At 37.1% G+C, this 21618-nt stretch overlaps 1 long non-coding RNA gene across 1 annotated transcript in view; it reads right to left on the bottom strand.

The window, feature by feature from the left end:
• The window catches only part of LOC145509487 (uncharacterized), a 63882-nt gene extending 44142 nt beyond the window's left edge, over positions 1-19740 (bottom strand). The window contains exon 1 of the long non-coding RNA XR_014056112.1: positions 19608-19740. This is a non-coding gene — a long non-coding RNA (uncharacterized LOC145509487). The remainder of the gene's footprint in view (positions 1-19607) is intronic.
• Between the last annotated feature and the right edge of the window lie 1878 nt (positions 19741-21618).

Consider the following 21618-nt stretch of genomic DNA (forward strand, 5'->3'; position numbering starts at 1 on the left):
GTCAGCAACAAGACCTAGAGCTGACTGTTGGTCAGATCATGAGCTTCTTATTGCAAAATTCAGGCTTAAATTGCAGAAAGCAGGGAAAACCACTAGGCAATTCAGGTATGACCTAAACCAAATTTCTTTTTATTATACAATGCAGATGATGAACACATTTAGGGCATTAGATCTTGTAGACAGAGTGCCTGAAAAACTATGGACAGAGGTTCATAACACTGAACAGGAGATGGTAACCAAAACTATATTCCAAAGAAAAAGAAATGCAAGAAGGAAAAGTGGTTGTCTGAGGAGGCTTTAGAAATAGCTAAGGAAAGAAGAAAAGTGAAACACAAAGGAGAAAAAGATACACCCAACTGAATGCAGAGTTTCAGAGAATAACAAGGAGAGATAAGAAGGCTTTCTTAAGTGAACAATGCAAAAAAAAAAAAAAAAAAAGAGGAAAACAAGAGAATGGGAAAGATTAGTGTTCTCATCAAGAAAACTGGAGATACCAAGGGAACATTTCATGCAGAGATGGGCACAATAAAGGACAGAAATGGTAAGGACCTAACAGAATAAGAAGATATTAAGAAGTGGCAAGAATACATGGAAGAACTGTACAAAAAAAGATCTTAATGACCTGGATAACCATGATGGTGTGAGCACTCACCTAGAGCCAGACATGCTAGAGTGTGAAGTCAAGTGAGCCTTAGTAATCATTGCTACAAACAAAGCTAATGGAGGTGATGGAATTTCAGCTGAGCTATTTCAAATAATAAAAGATGATGCTGTTAAAGTGCTGCACTAAGTATGTCAGCAAATTTGGAAAACTCAGCAGTGGGCACAGGATTGGAAAAGGTTAGTTTTAATTCCAGTCCCAAAGAAGGGCAATGCCAAAGAATATTCAGACTACCGCACAATTGTACTCATCCAGGAGAAGGCAATGGCACCCCACTCCAGTACTCTTGCCTGGAAAATCCCATGGATGGAGGAGCCTGATAGGCTACAGTCCATGGGGCTGCAAAGAGTCAGACATGACTGAGCGACTCCACTTTTGCTTTTCACTTTCATGTACTGGAGGAGGAAATGGCAACCCACTCCAGTGTTCTTGCCTGGATAATCCCAAGGACAAGGGAGCCTGGTGGGCTGCCGTCTATGGGGTCACACAGAGTTGGACACGACTGAAGCAACTTAGCATCGCTAGTAAGGTTATATTCAAAATTCAAAATTCAAGCTAGGCTTCAGCAGTATGTGAACTGAAGGCTTCCAGATATAAAAGTTGGGCTTAGAAAAGGCAGAGGAACCAGAGATCAAATTGCCAACATTTGCTGGGTTATAGAAAAAGCAAGGGATTTCCATAAAAACATCTACTTCTGCTTCATTCACTGCTCTAAAGCTTTTGACTATGTGGATCATGACAATCCATGGAAAATTCTTAAAGTGATGGGATTACCAGACCACCTTACCTGTCTCCTGAGAAACCTGTATGCCAGTCAGGAAGCAACTGTTAGAACTGGACATGGAACAACAGACTGGTTCAAAACTGGGAAACAAGTATGACAGTGCTGTATATTGTCATACTGTCTATTTAACTTTTATGCAGAATATATTATGACAAATGGGCTGGATGAATCACAACCTGGAATCAAAATTGCTGGGAGAAATATTAATAACCTCTGATATACAGATGATACTACTCTAAGGGCAGAAAGGGAAGAGGAACTAAAGAGTCTTTTGATGAGGGTGAAAGAGGAGAGTGAAAAAGCTGTCTTAAAACTCAACATTCAAAAAATTAAGATCATGGCATCCAGTCTTATCACCTCATGGCAGATAGAAGGGGGAAAAGGTGAAACAGGGACAGATTTTCTTTCCCTGGGGTCCAAAATTACTGTGGATTGTAACTGCAGTTATGAAAATAAAAGACACTTGTTCCTTGGAAGGAAAGCTATTACAAACCTAGTTGCTGTTGTCCAGTCACCTAGTCGTGTCTGACTCTTCACTACCCCATAGACTGCATTGTATCAGTTCTCCCTGTCCCTCATCATCTCACAGAGTTGGCCCAAGTTCATGCCATTGCATCAATGATGCCATCTAGCCATCTCATCCTCTGACACCCTCTTCTCCTTCTGCTCTCAATCTTTCCGAGCATCAAGGACTTTTCCAATGAGTCGGCTGTTTGCATCAGGTGACCAAAATATTGGAGTTACAGCTTCAGCATCAGTCCTTCCAATGAGTATTCAGGGTTCATTTCCTTCAAGATTGACTGGTTTGATCTCCTTGCTGTCCAAGGAACTAAAGAATCTTCTCCATCACCACACTCCAAAGGCATCAATTCATCAAATCAAATCTAGACAAAACATTATTAACAAGCAGACACATCATTTCACTAACAAAGGTCCGTATAGTCAAAGCTATGGTTTTTCCAGTTGTCATGTACAGATATGAAAGTTGGACCATAAAGAAGGCTGAGCATCAAAGAATCGATGCTTTTGAATTGTGGTGCTGGAGAAGACTCTTGAGAGTCCCTTGGACTGCAAGGAGAGCAGACCAGTCAATCTTAAAGGAAATCAACCCTGAATATTCATTGCAAAGACTGATGCTGAAACTGAGGCTTCAATACTTTGGCCACCCAATGCGAAGAAACAACTCATTAGAAAAGACCCTGATGCTGGGAAAGACTGAAGGCAGGAGAAGGGGGCGGCAGAGGATGAGATGGTTATATATCATCACCGACTCAATGGACATGAATTTGAGCAAACTCTAGGCGATAGTGAAGAACAGGGAAGCCTGGTGTGCTGCAGTTCATGAGGTTGCAGAGTCGGACGCAACTTAGTGACTGAACACCATCAACCATTTAGAACAGAGAATTTACATTAGATGATTTTGTTTATTTTTTTTTGATAGAAAAGCATATATTATCATGCACTGAAAAGAACCAGAGATCCCTGAGATTTCTGTTGATTTCAGGAAGGAGGGAAACAGAGATGAATTAACACACAGGACCAGATTTTTAAGTTAGATTTTCACAACCTTTATCACCACACAGTATTATATTTATTAAATAATTTCCATCCAGCATACACAGAACTCTCACTAGTAGATAGCATTAGGTCACCTTCCTTCCTCCCTTGCTCCTGAGGGGGCACACCTACCTTCTTGTTTCTCTTCCCTGTCTCCTCCCCAATCAAGCCCTACCTGCACAACTGGCTATCCAAATAAGAATTTAGAGGCTTGTTAAAGCAGACAGGTATGAGAAGTACACATTTAACTTAAGTTTTCAGAGATAAACAGCAGACTTAAATACACACAAACAACCAAATAAAAGATGCATGTGATACGTGTTTAATTCAAGCCTCTGTTTTTATTTCCAATCAAAAAAAAAAAACACAAAATCAAACACTGAGGCAGACAAAGCATCTGTCATGTTTTGCAGAAAAGTGTTAATCTTTAGATAACATATCTAAATTGAAACTGATGTACTCTAGCTTATTTTTTCTCTTTCCTTGCCCTTCAAGCAAGAGGTATATTGAACAGTCAAATTCCAATCTTTTAACTAAGTTCTAAAGGAAATGTTGCAAAGTGAGAGCAAAGAGAGTAAATAGGAAATTCTCAAGCAAATACAAAGAATGGACTTCCATTCAAGGAGGGGTAACAAACAGAAAGAAAACAGAATTATCTTGAATAGTTACTACCAATAAGAAGAAAAATATGAGGAGGAAAATACTAATTCTAATGACAAAGTACTACTGATTAATGTACTCTGGAATTTTTCAAAAACCCCAAAGAATACTTTAGAGATTTAGCTTTCTACATATGCAAAATTAAAGATTATTAGCTATAGAAAGAAGTTAATAAAAGAGCAGTTGCATCAACATCTACACTGAAATGAAAAGCAGGTTTTCATTAAGAAATTATAAAATTATGTCACAATTTTGGGATATCTGTTAATGGAATACATCAAATTAATATTCAACATGAGTAACACATGATCATAGGTGTAGTGCTGGTATGATACTAGGTAAAAATCAAACACCTATGTCTTAGTAATATCTTAAAAGCAAAGTATATTTTATCTAAGAAAGGGGTGATTGAAAATAGAATGTAACATTATCATAAGTAGCAGAAGATTTGACTGTTTATTTGGAAATTTAAGACAAGTAGCTAGGAAACTATAAAGACATGTAAAAAATTAAAAAAAAATTATTATAATAGTTGGTTGTAAAATTATATAAAATATTTTAAATGATAAATGGCAGTAAGTTAATTGTTGTAATTCAAAATGATCATATTAATATTTTACACAAGCAAAAAATAGTGAGATCCTTGACAGGAAGTATAGAAGAAATGTTTATAACACATATAAAGAGGGTATTAAACACTGCTGAGGTACATAAGTGAAAATAAAAAGGGAACAGCATAATATTTTTCTCAGTTCAGAGAACTCAACAGTATAAATACATTAGTTCTCCTAAATCTATAAAATAATTGCAACTTCAAAGACAAAATTTAAATATACTTTGGATCTTGAGGAAATGATTTAAAAGTCTATCTGGAAACAGACACACACACACTCACAAGAATAGTCAGTAAAATTTTAAAGTAAAGAGTAATGAGGAGGTAGTTGTATCAGATTATAATATTAATTAAAGGGGAAAATATATGAGTGAAAAAAAGTTTTTTGACATTGGACAAGAGGCATTAAAACAGTATGATTCCTGAGAGGAAAGAAACTTTAGGTGAGCTCTATAATCATTTTTATTCTCTATTGGGGGAGATTTTCCAACTATGACACAGAGAGTTGGAATCTCAGCAGAGCCTAGCATTTCTACTGAACTAGGAAAGAAGAGTTCAGAATTTGAAAGTGGCTCGAAGGTGCAAAACAAAGCAGTCAAGGGATGTACATGGGAAAGTGTCAGTGTCTGTTATTGAGCTCTGCGATTCCCTGAATTATGGCTGGGCTGCACACATGCAGGATGAGATTACACAAAGCTTTCCAAAAAGCAGGTGATACAATTGAAAATGGGACAAGGATATGAAATGGTAAGCAATAGAGGGTGACATTGAAGATTCAACCCAGTTAAAGTGGAGATATTTACATACCCCTGCAGTACGGCTGCAGGAATTTATCTGAGCTATCAGTAAAGCCAAGCCTTCAGAATGAAGACTATATCGTAGAACCAGGTTTATTCTGGATCTGTCCAAATGAAGCCTAAAATCAAACCTGAAGTACCAAAGAGGAACCAAGATATGGATGGTTAGTGCCTCTAAATTCGACAGCCCTGAAAATTCTTTTGACTTCCCAGAAATAGCTTTAATAAAGTAGGAGATCCAGTCTAGACAAGTGAAAAGTGATTATCTGCTAAAAGAGTGACTGGCTCAAACAAAAGTCTTTACAGGAAGGTAAGAGAAACAAGAGTCTCCACAATGAATTATCAGCAGGATTAGAGTACAGTCAAGATCTATAAGAAGTACAAAAAGAAAAACATGACCTATACTCATGAAAAAAAGTAAAAAGTCAACAGTAATCAATTTCAGGTGACAAAATAACAGATTTAAAGACAAATATTTTAAAGAAATTATAATAAGTATGTTAAAAGTAGCTAAAGAAAAATATGCTCAAAGAATGACAGGAAATATAGGTAGAAATTTTCACGAATTTAAGTTAGGTAATGGTTTCTTAAATACAACTTAAAAGTGTAAGTGGCAAAAGAAAAGTTGAATAAATTAGACTTGCTCAAAATTTAAAATGTTAGTACTACAAACAATATCATCCATTAAGTGAAAATCCAAAGTGCATATTGGGAGAAATATCTGCAAATCATATATCTGATAAGGGCCTTATAGTCTAACATATTAATCATTCTTACAACTCAAAAATAAGAAGACAACCCAAGAAAATATAAACAGAGGATATGAATAGACATTTCTTCATAAAAGAAATAAAGGTCAATAAGCACATTACTAGAGTATCAATATCATCACTCATCAGGAAAATGCAAGTCAAAATTACAAGATATGATATCATATCCTCTGGGATAACTAATACCAAAAAATAGACGATAAACAGGTGTTAGTGAGAATACAGAAAAAATAAAACCCTTAGGTATTGCATGTGTGGCTATAAAGTAGAGTGGCCACTTTGGAAAATAAGCAATTCCTAAAATGTTAAACACAGGATCACCATATGACCCACTGTGGTATGGAACATAATGCCCCCTCCCCAAAGGTATACATGTCCTAAACTCCAGAATATGTGAGCATGCTATTTTACATGGCAAAGGGACTTTGCAGATGTAAAGAAGGTGGGGGATTTGAGACCATTCTCAATTGTCTAGTTGGGTCCAGTGAAATCATAAGGACCTTTATAGGTGAAGCTGGGAAACAGAAGGCTCAGAGATTTAAACGTCATACTTTGCTGGCTTTGAAGATGAGTAAAGCGCACAGAAACTAAGGAATGCAGATGGCCTTCAAAATCTGGTAGAGGCAAGAAAGATAGATTTTCACCTGGAGGCTCTAGAAAGAAAAGAGTCCAGCTAACCCCATGATGCCTAGAACTGTAAGATCATACATTTGCATTAATTTAAGTCAATATGTTTGTGATAATTGTTACAGTAGCAATTCCACTCCTAGGTATACATGCAAGAAAAAATTTAAAAATATATATAGATAGATACAAAAATGTGCTCATAAATGTGCTTGGCAGCATTATTCATAAAAACCAAAAAGTAGAAAGAAAAGGTCTATTAACTGACAAATAGATAAATGAAACGCAAAATATGCATACAATGGAATATTACTTGGCACTAAAAAGGAATGAAATATTGATTCCTACTACAAAGTGGATGAAACTTAAAAGTATTATACTAAGTGAAGAAAGGCAGTCACATAGAATCATATGTTCTACGATTCCATTTATATTAAGTATCCAGAAAAGGCAAATCCATGGAAAGAGAACGTAGATTAGTAGTTGTCTATGGGGTGGTATTGCGAAATGAGGAATGATTGACAAAGGATATGGGGTTTCTTTTACAGAGTTTGCTATGTTCTAAACTTGAATTGTGGGCTTCCCATGAGGTATTAGTGGTAAAGAACCTGTCTGCCAATGCAGGAGACGTAAGAGACACGAGTTTGATTCCCCGGGTCAGGAAGATCTCCTGGAGAAGGGAATGACAACCCACTCCAGTATCTTGCCTAGAGAATTCCATGGACGGAGGAGGTGGCAAGCTGCAATCCATAGGGCTACACAGAGTTAGACACGACTGTAACAATTTAGCATGCAAACTTGAATTGTGATAGTTGCATAGCTCTGAATTTACTTAAAAAATGAAATTGTGTACTTTAAATGCATGAATTGTATAGGATATAAATTTTGTCTTAAAAATGTATTAAAAAGTAAACTTCAAGAATATTTAAAAAATTAAAGTACAGTCTTAATGTTCAATCAGATAGGGAAGCTTAACAGAAGAAAGGCAATTATAAGAAGATGGAAATTTTAACATCTAAACCAGAAAATGAATGAACAATTCTCTGAATGGGCTTAATAATAATTGCAAAGTGGGATATTAAAGTACGTACTTAGAAGTATGAAGTTCTATATCCATCCTAATTCTCTTTCCATATCTTTGAGGCACTTTTTAAGATTTATTTTTATTTTTCTACAGCCAGATTATTATTAGGTTGGTACAAAAGTAACTGCAGTTTCAGATTGTGAATTTTAAAACATTATAACTAGGTTCAAGCATACCTTTATTAATCAAAATAGGAACCATTACAAATCAACACATTTTTGCCAACAAGAAATGTTTGTTTATTCTTGTAGCATAAAAATCCATGCTTCAGGATTTGACAAACCCTTGGAAAGCATTTTCTGCCTCCTGCTGATTGTGGAAGTGTTTTCCCTGCAAAAAGTTGTTGAGATGCTTGAAGTAGTAGTCGGTTGTCAAGAGGTCAGGTGAATATGGTGGATGAGACAAAACTTCACAGCCCAGTTTGTTCAACTTTTGAAGCATTGATTGTGCAATGTGTGGCCAGGCATTGTTGTGGAGAAGAACTGGGCCCTTTCTGTTGACCAATGTCAGCTGTAGACACTGCCGTTTTTGGTGTATCTCAATTTGCTGAGCATACTTCTGAGATGTAATGATTTTGCCGGAATTCAGAAAGCTGTAGTGGGTCAGACCGGCAGCAGACCACCAAACACTGACCATGACCTTTTTTTGGTGCAAGTTTGGTTTTGAAAAGTGCTTTGGCGCTTCTTCTCAGTACAGTCACTGAGCTAGTCACTGGTTGTCATATACAATCCACTTTTCTTAGCATGTCACAATCTGATCAATGTTTTGACTGAGAAATGGTTCATTGTTGTTGCATAGAATAAGAGATGACATTTCAAAACAATTATTTTTTTTGATTTGAGGTCAGCTCATGAGGCACCCATTTACTGAGCTTTCTCACCTTTCCAATTTGCTTCAAATGCTGAATGACCAGAGAATGGTCAATGCTGAGTTATTTGGCAGCTTCTTGTATAGTTGTCAGAAGAGCAGCTTCAGTGATCCTCAGTTGGTTGTTGCCACCTTCTGATGGCCAGCCACTATGCTCCTCATCTTCAAGGCTCTTGTCTCCTTTGCAAAATTCCTTGAACCACCACTGTACTGTACATTCACTAGCAGTTCCTGGGCCAAATGCATTGATGTTGCGAGTTATCTCCATTGCTTTATGACTGATTTTGAACTCAAATAAGAAAAACACTCAAATTGCTTTTGCCTAACATCATTTCCCTAGCCAAAAATAGATGTAAAATAAACAGCAATAGGTCATTAGCAAAAAAAAAAGCAAGAATTTGCATTAAAATGATGTTGACATAACCACACTTATTTAAGAATGTATTCCAATATTCCAATATGAAACAGCAAAGTTCAACAATGTAAAACCGTATTTAATCTTGCACCAACCTAATATATTTCTAGATGTGGTGTGTATTTAAGGTTACATGCTGAAGAGTCAAATTGCCAACACTAAACACTCCCTCCATCACTATGTGCTCTTGGACAAGTTATGAAATATTTTCTCTACTTTCTCTTTTGTAAAGTGAGGACAAAAATAGCACTTATCTCTTAAGGTTATGATGATGATCAGAAGAGAAATCCCCATTAAATGCTTTTCTCACTGTAATAAACACTATGAATATTTTCTCACTCTTATTACCTAACATTAGCACAGACATTCATGTCTCTGTGTGAGATTACATAAGTTTTATCTTTCTAATTATAAGGAAAATATAAACAAACATTTATGGGTTACTACTATATGGAGATTTTAAACATCTTATATAGTTTATTTTTCATAATAAATTATGAATCAGACATAATATCATCATTTTGACCAAAATATTGGAATATTATGAGGTTTCCTGAACCATGCAGTAAATAGAAAAAGATGAAAACCTAAATCTATTTGATTATAAAATCATTACTCCCAAGAACAAACCATTGCATCCTCTATTCAAAAACAAGACTTTAAAATTATACAATTACCATATATTGAACTATAGAAATGTGAGTTGACTTAAAACACACCACATCTACCTAAAGAACTTGATGTCTTCTGAGCAATTTGTTTTTGTTGTTTAGCTGCTAAGTCATATCTGACTCTTTTGTGACCCCATGGACTATAGCCCACCAGGCTCCTCTGTCCATGGAATTTCCCAGGCAAGAATACTGGAGTGGATTGCAATTTCCTTCTCCAAGGGATCTTCCCGACCCAGGATTTGAACCCACGTCTCCTACATTGTAGGTGGACTCTTTACTGCTAAGCCACCAGGAGAAATACCTTTGCTTAAAGTCTTTTCTAATTATCCCAGCTTCTAAAACTTCTGCATTCTATAAAACATTCTTTTGTATTGGCCTCATGAACTATGAACTTAAGAAAATGTAACTTAAACTTCTAAACATTAAACATTAACTTCTAACATAAATTGTCTCTTGCACTGAGATATAGCAAAGGAAAAAAAAAAACAAACCACAACAGCAGTGATAACAATCCTCTTTCATCCAGTTTGTACCCATCTTTTGGGTCACAACATCTACATAATAAACTTATGTCTCTTCTTTAGAATAAAGTAATAAGTTGGGCCCCAAATGCTAGAAAAAACACTTTCAAATATTCAGAAGATACAAAGCAAAAATAACCATGATGAGAATTTCACAGTGTCATATCCATATCACTTTTGCCATACATTCCACTCTGGTGGAACAAACCTTGCAGTCCATTGGGAAAAGGCAGCCTAAACCTTTGCTCTATTCACATCTGCCTGGTCCCCATCCTCAAGGGGCAAAGCCTTCAGATGACAAAGTCTTTCCTTTGTCTAAAGACTTTTAAGAAGCAATTTTATCCCAATATTTGATTATAATAAAATTATTTGTGATTTGTCCATAAGCTGGTTATGGCAAAAACCTACATTCCCCCCAAACATTGGACACCGTGTTGATTTCAGTTAGCCAATGATCTTTTGAGAAAGAAATGAAAGGCATCTGCTGTGGACTTTAAGGATGTATTTAGACATAAAGAATGTCAGTAATGAAATCCTGAAACATTTCATTTCAATAATTTGAAGCTTCTTCTCTCGTGTCAGATAAATGAAGGAAGGAGTTGACTTTTCCTACAATATGGTACTCCCCTCACCCTACCTTTACCTGGTGATCTAACCACAACTTCAGCTTCTCTCAAAGAAGATTTGAAAAATACAATTGGAAAAACATCTCGAAAATATAACTTAAAAATATATAGTGTGTTTTAAAAAGGAAATCATAAAACGTTTTCATTAAGTTGACCCCTATCTGTACCAAGTCAGTATCACCTACCTCAGGGATGATTGTGATATATCAGGGTGTTTTGGAGCCTGCAGTTCAGAACTATGCCTCATTCCATTTCATTATCTTTTCTCCCTATCTCTTATACTCATCCACATTTTTCCCTTGCAATAAACAATAACAATAACAAAATGAAAGTCACTAAGTCGTGTCCGACTCTTTGCAACCCCATGGACTACACAGTCCGTGGAATTCTCCAGGCCAGAATACTGGAGTGGATAGCCTTTCCCTTCTCCAGGGGATCTTCCCAACCCAGGGATCGAACCCAGGTCTTCCACATTGCGGGTAGATTCTTTATCAGCTTCTCTAGTGGGAAGCCCAACAACAACAAATAGTCTGAATAAAACAGCCATATAAGAATGTATGCCTTAATTAACATTTTTGGTATAGGCCCTCTATATCTTTAGGAAACCGTGGGGTTTAAGTGAAAGACTAACTAAACAGAAGTGGAATAAATAGTAAATCATGGTTGTGTATCAGTTTTAAATCAATTAAGCCTTTTGGAAATTAAAATTGAAATTGTGTGTTTTACACTGTCTTTGTCATCCAGGGCCCACAGTGGGTCTGGCACAGTCAGTCTTGTGCCTGCTTATACACTACTGCTCATTTCAAAGCTTTGATAATCACATTCTCATGTTTTATGGACACATCTTCCTGTCTGTGGATCAGACATAAACATGCAGCTGCTATGCACAGCTCAGTCTGCTGCATTGCCTCAGCAAATCACGAGCCTTCAAATTAGGCATTCTGGAGCATAAGCAGAAATAAGAGAGGAAATTTGTTTTTCAAACGTAAACGTCCAAACAGCCTCTTCTAATGGCTACATTTTGTTTTTTGATTCTATGAATATTAAAAAAAAGAATAAAAGAAAGAAAAAAAAAGATGTTGGTCACTATTTGGACAGCAAATATACTTTAAAAATTGATGTTATTTTTGGAGCTATGGAGTCAGTTTCTTGGGAGAAGAAAATCATCAAGGCTAGGCCCACCTCAATTCTGTTCAAGATTTCCCTCACACTTCAACAAATATCATTTCAGTCCTTTATTGAGCCCATCTTTGCATGAAATATTCCCTTGGTATCTCTAATTTCCTAAAGAGATCTCTAGATTTCCCATTCTATTGTTTTCCCCTATTTATTTTCATTGATCACTGAGGAAGGCTTTCTTATCTCTCCTTGCTATGGAACTCTGCATTCAAATGGGTATCTCTTTCTTTTTCTCCTTTGCTTTTCACTTCTCTTCTTTTCACAGCTATTTGTAAAGCCTCCTCAGACAGCCATTTTGCTTTTTTGCATTTCTTTTTCTTGGGGATGGTCTTGATTCCTGTCTCCTGTACAATATCACAAACTTCCATCCATAGTTCATCAGGCACGCTGTCTATCAGATCAGGTCCCTTAAATCTATCTCTCACTTCCACTGTATAGTCATAAGGGATTTGATTTAGGTCATATTGGAATGGTCTAGTGGTTTTCCCCACTTTCTTCACTTTAAGTCTGAATTAGGCAGTAAGGAGTTCATGATTTGAGCCACAGTCAGCTCCTAGTCTTGTTTTTCCTGACTGTTTAGAGCCTCTCCATCTTTGGCTGCAAAGAATATAATCAATCTTATTCTGGTGTTGACCATCTGGTGATGTCCACGTGTAGAGTCTTCTCTTGTGTTGTTGGAAGAGAGTGCTTGCTATGACCAGTGTGTTCTCTTGGTAAAAATCTATTAGCCTTTGCCCTGCTTCATTCTGTACTCCAAGGCCAAATCTGCCTGTTACTCCAGGTGTTTCTTGACTTCCTACTCTTGCATTCCAGCCCCCTATAATGAAAAGGACATCTTTTTTGGGTATTAGTTCTAAAAGGTCTTGTAGGTCTTCATAGAACCGTTCAACATCAGCTTTTTCAGCATTACTGGTCAGGGCATAGACTTGGATTACGGTGATATTGAATGGTTTGCCTTAGAAACAAACAGAGATCATTCTGTCGTTTTGAGATTGCATCCAAGTACTGCATTTCAGACTCTTGTTGACTATGATGGCTATTCTATTTCTTCTAAGGGATTCCTGCCCACAGTAGTAGATATAATGGTCATCTGAGTTAAATTCACCCATTCCAGTCCATCTTAGTTCACTGATTCCTAGAATGTCAACGTTCACTCTTGCCATCTTCTGTTTGACCACTTCCAATTTGCCTTGATTCATGGACCTAACATTCCAGGTTCCTATGCAATATTGCTCTTTACAGCATCGGACCTTGCTTCTATCACCAGTCCCATCCACAACTGGGTGTTGTTTTTGCTTTAACTCCATCCCTTCATTCTTTCTGGAGTTATTTCTCCACTGATCTCTAGTAGCATATTGGGCACCTACCGACCTGGGGAGTTCATCTTTCAGTGTCCTATCTTTTTGCCTTTTCATACTGTTCATGGGGTTCTCAAGGTAAGAATACTGAAGTGGTTTGCCACTCCCTTCTCCAGTGAACCGCATTCGGTCAGACCTCTCCACCATGTTCCGTCCATCTTGGGTGGCCCCACACGGCATGGCTTAGTTTCACTGAGTTAGACAAGGCTGTGGTCTGTGTGATCAGATTGGCTAGATTTCTGAGATTGTGGTTTCAGTCTGCCTGCCCTCTGATGCCCTCTCTCAGCGCCTGCCATTGTACATGGGTTTCTCTTACCTTGGACATGTGGTATCTCTTCATGACTGCTCCAGCAAAGCACTGCTTCTGCAGAAATGATATGGAGCTAACAGAAGCAGAAGATATTAAGAGGTGGCAAGAATACATAGAAGAACTGTACAAAAAAGATCTTCATGACCCAGATAATCATGATGGTGTGATCACTCACACTCACCCAGAGCCAGACATCCTAGAAAGTGAAGTCAAGTGGGCCTTAGGAAGCATCACTACGAACAAAGCTACTGGAGGTGATGGAATTCCAGTTGAGCTATCTCAAATCCTAAAAGATGATGCTGTGAAAGTGCTGCACTCAATATGTCAGCAAATTTGGAAAACTCAACAGTGGCCACAGGAATGAAAAAGGTTAGTTTTCATTTCAATCCCAAAGAAAGGCAATGCCAAAGAATGCTCAAACTACCGCACAATTGCACTCATCTCACACGCTAGTAAAGTAATGCTCAAAATTCTCCAAGCCAGGCTTCAGCAATACGTGAACCGTGAACTTCCAGATGTTCAAGCTGGTTTTAGAAAAGGCAGAGGAACCAGAGATCAAATTGCCAATATCCGCTGGATCATCGAAAAAGCAAGAGAGTTCCAGAAAAAGGTCTATTCCTGGTTTATTAACTAGGCCAAAGCCTTTGACTGTGTGGATCACAATAAACTGTGGAAAATTCTGAAGGAGATGGGAATACCAGACCACCTGACCTGTCTCTTAAGAAACCTGTATGCAGGTCATGAAGCTACAGTTAGATCTGGACATGGAACAACAGGCTGGTTCCAAATAGGAAAAGGCATACATTAAGGCTGTATATTGTCACCCTGCTTATTTAACTTATATGCAGAGTACATCATGAGAAATGCTGGGCTGGAAGAAGCACAAGCTGGAATCAAGATTGCCGGGAGAAATATCAATAACCTCAGATATGCAGATGACACCACCCTTAAAGCATTAAGTGAAGAAGAACTAAAGAGCCTCTTGATGAAAGTGAAAGAGGAGAGTGAAAAGTTGGCTTAAAGCTCAACATTCAGAAAACTAAGATCATGGCATCCAGTCCCATCACTTCATGGCAAATAGATGGGGAAGTGGTGGAAACAGTGGCTGGCTTTATTTTGGGGGGCTCTAAAATCACTGCAGATGGTGACTGCACCCATGAAATTAAAAGACGCTTACTCCTTAGAAGGAAAGTTATAACCAACCCAGACAGCATATTAAAAAGCAGAGACATTACTTTGTCAACAAAGGTCCATCTAGTCAAGGCTTTGGTTTTTCCAGAGGTCATGTATGGATGTGAGAATTGGACTATATAGAAAGCTGAGCGCCGAAGAATTGATGCTTTTGAACTGTGGTATTGGAGAAGACTCTTGAGAGTCCCTTGGACTGCAAGGAGATCCAACCAGTCCACCCTAAAGGAGATCATTCCTGGGTGTTAAACATTGGACGGACTGATGTTGAAGCTGAAACTCCAATACTTTGGCCACCTGATGCGAAGAGCTGACTCATTTGAAAAGACCCTGATGCTGGGACAGATTGAGGGCAGGAGGAGAAGGGGACGACAGAGGATGAGATGGTTGGATGGCATCACCAACTTGATGGACATGAGTTTGTGTAAACTCCAGGAGTTGGTGATGGACAGGGAGGCCTGGCGTGCTGTGGTTCATGGGGTCACAAATAATCGGACATGACTGAGCAACTGAACTGAAACTGAAACTCACCAAATACCCATGGTTTCACCCTAAACTCTCCCCCTTAACAGCCACTCCCACCACCATGCCTTGCAGAGGATTCTTCTGGTTTCCACAGTAGGCAGACTTTCTGCATGTCAGGATAATTCATTTTTCTCATCTATATTTACGTTCTCTTTACGTGAAGCCCCACTAAATATTGGGCATGAGACTTAGAATAATATTTTCTTGCTTTCAACAAACTCGCCTTCTAGTAAACCAGATTTTTTTCTATGGTTAACATAAAGAAAGTGAAAGAAAGTGAAGTTGCTCAGTCGTGTCTGACTCTTTGCAACCCCATGGACTGTAGCCTACCAGGCTCCTCCGTCCATGGGATTTTCCAGGCAAGAATACTGGAGTGGGTTGCCATTTCCTTCTCCAGGAAATCTTCCCGACCCAGTGATTGAACCAGGTCTCCTGCATTGTAGGCAGACGCTTTACCGTCTGAGCCACCAGGGAAGCCCATGGTTAACCTAAGAGAGATGATAAATTATGATGCTACTTTATTTAAATTCAGATGAACAAAATCAACAAGGTACAAATTTAAAAAAAAATAAATTTATACATATAGAACAAATTTCCAAGCTCTGGTAAAGTAATTGAAACAATGTATATAGATAGTCTGTATATACATATATACATATATATATGTGTGTGTGTATATATATATATGTATATATATATGTATATATATACATATATATATATATGTAAGAGTTTAGGGTTGCTTGGTTTTGCAAGTAACAGAAGCATAGAGAAGTGGCATCAAGTTAAAATGATGCAGCTATTGCTTAGAGAAGGGAAGTGTAGTTGTCTTCAAATATAGTTAGAAGGTGAAAAATAAAGTTATGAACAAAGGGAGCTAATTTCCTCCAGCTTTCAGGATAACATGGTCTCTTCTGTATTTTAGGGTAACATGGTCTCATCTCATCTCTCTGCTTCATTCTTGATTCTACATGTTTACTGGCCTTCCTGGCTATGCATTTGTCAGAAAAAGGTTGTTTAGCTGAGGAATCTTTTTTTCTCATTTTCAGTAAGAAGAAGAAGAAAAAAAAAAAAAGTCAACTGATCTCCAGTCCTAAATCTCCTGAACAAAATTTCAACAGAGATAGTCTGATTGGCTTTCAGGTCATCACCTTCCCCAAACTTGATGGTAGTAGGAGTGGGCTAGGGTTTGAGGGCAGAAACATGGAGTATGACTTATTGGCATGTGTGGGTTCAGTGATGATAGCTCAGCCCCAAGAACTTGAGGCTTGGTAGAGAGGTTCTAGCACAGGCCACAGGAATGACAGGGCTTGCTGCAATGTTGCCTCTTTCTAAACAGTACAGCACAGAAATCTAACAATTTCATGTATTTGTATTACCTTTTTCCTTTCCCAAGAAAAATTTCCAGGCTAACCCAAAATGGCAAAGATGTAAACAGATAAACACAATGCTGTGGCATAAGTGCCATAAGAAAGGTGGACACAAAGGACAGTCATCAGAATAACTCAGAAATTGCATTATACAGCAAAGATGCATACACTCTTAAGGCTCTATTCGTTATATTTTATTTTGCTTTATTAACCAACTTGTGATTTATTCTGTATGGCAGTTGTAGTGTTAGTCACTCAGCTGTGTCTGACTCTTTGTGATCCCGTGGACACACCAGGCTCCTCTGTCCATGGAACTCTCCAGGCAAGAATACTAGAGTGGGTAGCCATTCCCTTCTCCAGGGGATCTTTCTGACCCAGGGATAGAACGTGGGTTTCCTGTATTGCAGGCAGATTCTTTACCATCTGAGCCACCAGGGAAGCCCATTCTATATGGGAGGTCCCTTTATTTTTGAGATTTTTAAGACCCCATGTTAAATTGCAGAAAAATACACTAATAAGATCTGTACAGCTAGATGAAGCTTTATAATGAACACACCTATGAGTCAGACGTTACCAAAACACAGGAAGCCTCCCTCATGTTTCCTCCCTGTAAGTATTCCCCAATCATCATTTAAAGGTAACCACAGTTCTCTTCCCTCTCCATAGATTAGCGATGCCTGTTTTTTTAACTTCATATAAATAGGATCCTACAGTATGTCCTTTTTCAAGTCTGACATTTTAACTATACTTTTGGGCGGGGGGGGGGTGACGGAAACCATGCAGAATGTGGGATCTTAGTTCCCTGATCAAGGATTGAACCCATGGTCCCTGCTTTGGAAACACAGAATCTTAACCACTAGACTGCCAGGGAAGTCCCAAGTCTGACTTTTTATTAATAATACCACGTTTGTGAGAGTCATTAATATTGTTTTGTGTAGCTGGATTTTGTGAAACGTTACTGCCATATCAACTTCATTGAATCAATATACCAGAAGGCGTTTACCCATGATACTGGTGATGGACATTTGGATGGTCTCTACTTTGAAGCTAGTATGATAAATGCTATTAATATCCTTGTATATATTTATCTTATAAATGCATGTGAGCTTTTCAGTTCATCTTAGTTATTATGGTAGATGTGTAGTATATCTGGCAGTTGTCTCAATTTATATTTCTCAACAACTGATGATATTAAGCACATGTTGATAGGTTGATGAGCTATTTGGTTATCACTTTTGATGAGGCAACAATTTTGCCTTTAAAAAAAAGTGAGTTGGTTTTCTTTTCCCTTTCTTCAGACTTCTTTGAAATTAAGAACTTCTGTATAACAAAGGACACAATTGTGAATTTTTAAATAAAAACATCTTATTATTTAAAATATAGAATCTCTTTTACCAAAATTTGATTCTCATTCAAATCTTTAGAATTATGTCTGTTAAATGAAATAAAAATGCCTCTATTAATAAAAATGCAGCTTTGCAATATGGTAATAACATTCTATAGAGGAAGATTTGACTCAAAGATAGGTATTTTTTTTAATCTGTGTAAAGACACCAGTATTAGAAAAAGCAACCCACTCATTGATAGTTGTCTATTTTGTGTGTACTGTCAATGGTCAAAATCTATTAAAAACTTATTCTCTACCTTCTACTCATGGTTTATCTTTTAGATAATTCATCGAAAAAGCTTCCTTCAAGTATCAAAATCAGGAAATTCTGTGCTGGGCAATTGGATTAGTTTTTTTGCCAATGGCAACTATGGCTTTCGTGGCAGACTGGGTCCCCTTTTTTGCTTTGTTTTCCAACAAATGTTTACCCGACATTTATAAACTACAAAATAACCTATATATACATTTCTCCAAACTAAGCTTATCCTTGTCTTTATTTGGCCATTTCCCTAATAAATATCTATTAACCTTTCATATAAAAAACATAATCAATATAAATGTAAAAAGGAATATAACAAGACTATATATGTGTATATGTGTAAATATACTAAGTTTATATATATATACATATGTATATGTATAACACACATATATACACAGGACAACAAGCTTACTTCTGTGATCAGCTTTAAATTTTGTAAGAGGAACATAAATTATAATTAATGAAATTAATAAATATTCCCATTCTTATGTCTCGTGGCATAATATTATCTGTGCTCCAGTCTTGGCCATATGCTTGCTTAACATTTGTTTCATGCTACAGAGTGAAGATGAGTACTGGGATCGAAGTTGTCTAAAGTATTCTGTGCAGCATCTTATTTGTTTGCAAAGTTTTTGAACTATGAATAAGGATAAAATTTGAAAGCCAAAGCATGGAAAAAAAAGACTGGAGAAAAGCATTTTTATGCTAATGGCTGTAGCGATGATTATAAAGCACAGTGCACACAGAATGCACCATGGAGATGCTAAATAATATTTATGGAGCATATGGGCCTTGCTTAGCAGTAGCAAAAATGTTCTTTTCTCAAATTCTGTTTGCCAAATTACTTTGGGCATTAAGGAAAATGCTGAAGTTTCATTTGAACTATGTACTGAAAATCCTGACCAAAAAACAGAGTTGGGATTTGTGAGCTGTCATTTCATTCACCTCAACGCTAAATAGAACTGTGACATGCTAGAATGATTCTGGATAAATTGTCTTTTACTTGCTTGATATAAGGGTTTCCTGAAGGGAGAAAAAAAGTGGAACAGGGAATCACAGTTTTAGAAAAGCTTAAATAGAGAAATTTTTTAAATTCTTAATGGACACAGTTTATGAGTCCAACTAAACAAACAACTTCTCTTTATGCAAGTGTATGCTCTAAATTTTATTGTAATAATCCAATTCATCAATGGATATTTTGGAGATCTGGAAAACATTTTTTATTTGAAAAATTCATAGACATTTCATTAGCCATTTCTTATGCCTCAAAATTGTACATCTTCATATATTCCTGGTAATTAAGTGTTAGTCTTTATTTCATTTACTCAGATAATGATAACACAGCACTTGCAAAGTGGTACAAAGCTGACCTGCTTACCTCTAGCAGTGCAAGACTGACTTTATTCCACTTGTTTTATAAATAAAAATGCTGAGATTCAGAAGCTTGTCCAAAGTCACAAAGAGTAGTAAATCTTGAATTCAGTTCTACCTAACCAAAGATGCTCTGTCCTCTTCAAAATGCCACCGAACCAAAACCAAAAAAAAAAAAAAAAAGACAAAAAGCACAGATCTCAAGTGCTGTAACAGATGTAAAGACACTACCTCTAAAACAGCTGCAGGAAGTTGGAATGTCACCATCAATGTGTATTCTGTTTATAAGAGAAATTTACCAGGATGATTCTGGATGACTGACATGAGTTCCTAAATATTCCTGAGTATTTGTGAAGAAATCCTTCATCCCTTTTAAACTGTGGATATTGTGGAAGTCACCTTGGCTAAGGTTTAAAAGCTCTGATGATTTTGAATGACTTTTGGTGAGATAGCCAGCTCCTCTGGTTTAAACAAATCAATCCGTGTGTAAACAAGCCCTCAATATGGGAGTTTGGATAGTTGAAAAATATAAAATGTGACATTCAGCAGAACTTTCACATTTCCACAATGTACTTTCCAAATGAAGGACAAGACTCCATTCTCCCTATATTTAAAACCAAGGCAGCTTGATCCCATCTGCTCAGAAAATATGTAGCTATTTTCTCCTTTGGGGTAAATAAAAGATACCATTGGTTTTATAAGCTGCACATTTGCACTGATTGAATAAAAAAAAGTTTGAAAAATCATATACAGAAGGATATATTCACCAAACTACTCTTTATATTTATGATGATGCTTTATGTAGTTTCTTTAACTTGGTTACATGAGAATTGAGTCCTACTCCCCAGAAAATTTAAGTCCATTATTTCTGCTAGTATAAAGGATTGGCGTAAAACCTATTTGTAGTCATTCTTTCTTGATGATATATATACAAAATAACTAAGTACTATGCCTTTCATTTGAAGTCAAAGTTCCTTTTATTAACAATATTGAAAATGTACTCCTAAGTAAAACATAAATCATCACAGCTTGTTCTTTGCCCTATGTATTGAAAACTTCCTAATAATAAACATGCTTTCTCAGACATGGTTATGCTGTCTCTTTGTCACTATCAGTTGACTGCAAACATGATTTGTTTGGGGGAAAATACCTACATTGCTTTTATTCTGAAGAGTTTTCTGTTAGAGTTATTGGCCTAACATTACATCAAACTTATATCCTTTCTGTGTATGCATTTTCTAGCAAAGAAAACACAAACACAAGCTGTTCATCATTGTACTAAAAGTTTCAATCTGAAACAAAATAATGTATGCGTGGAAATGAAGCAGATATTTATGAGTAAAAATATTTGAAAGAGCATGGCCTGAATAAGCTTGAATAAGAAGAGAAATGCATCACTTTTCCTGATACTAGTAGAAATATTTGACAATGGCTGTAGACAATGGCTCCAGAATCACCGTGGTGACTGCCATGGAATTAAAGACTTGCTCTCTGGAAGAAAAGCTCAGCATATTAAAAAGTAGAGATATCACTTTGCTGACAAAAGTCTGCATAGTCAAAGCTATGATTTTTCTAGTAGCCATGTATGGGTGTGAGAGTTGGACCATAAAGAACGCTGAGCATCAAAGAATCTATGCTTTCAAACTGTGGTACTGGAGAAGACTCTTGAGAGTCCCTTGGACAGCAAGGGGATCAAACTAGTCAATCCTAAAGGAAATCAATCCTGAATATTCTTGGAAGGACTGATGCTGAAGCTCCAATACTTTGGCCACCTGCTGTGAAGAGCTGACTCGTTGGAAAAGACCCTGATGCTGGGAAAGACCCTGATGCTGGAGAAGACTGAGGGAAAGAGGAGAAGCAGGCAACAGAAGTTGAAATGACTGGTTGGCATCACTGACTCAGTGGACATGAGTCTGAGCAAACCCCAGGAGATAGTGAAGGACAGGAAAGCCTGGCATGCTGCCATTCATGAGGTTGCAAAGAGTCTAACACAACTTAGCAACTCAACAACAACAACA

Source organism: Giraffa tippelskirchi, chromosome 1 (assembly GCF_054371585.1).
Source record: "Giraffa tippelskirchi isolate mGirTip1 chromosome 1, T2T-mGirTip1v1.2.pri, whole genome shotgun sequence".
In the NCBI taxonomy this organism is placed as follows: domain Eukaryota; kingdom Metazoa; phylum Chordata; class Mammalia; order Artiodactyla; family Giraffidae; genus Giraffa; species Giraffa tippelskirchi.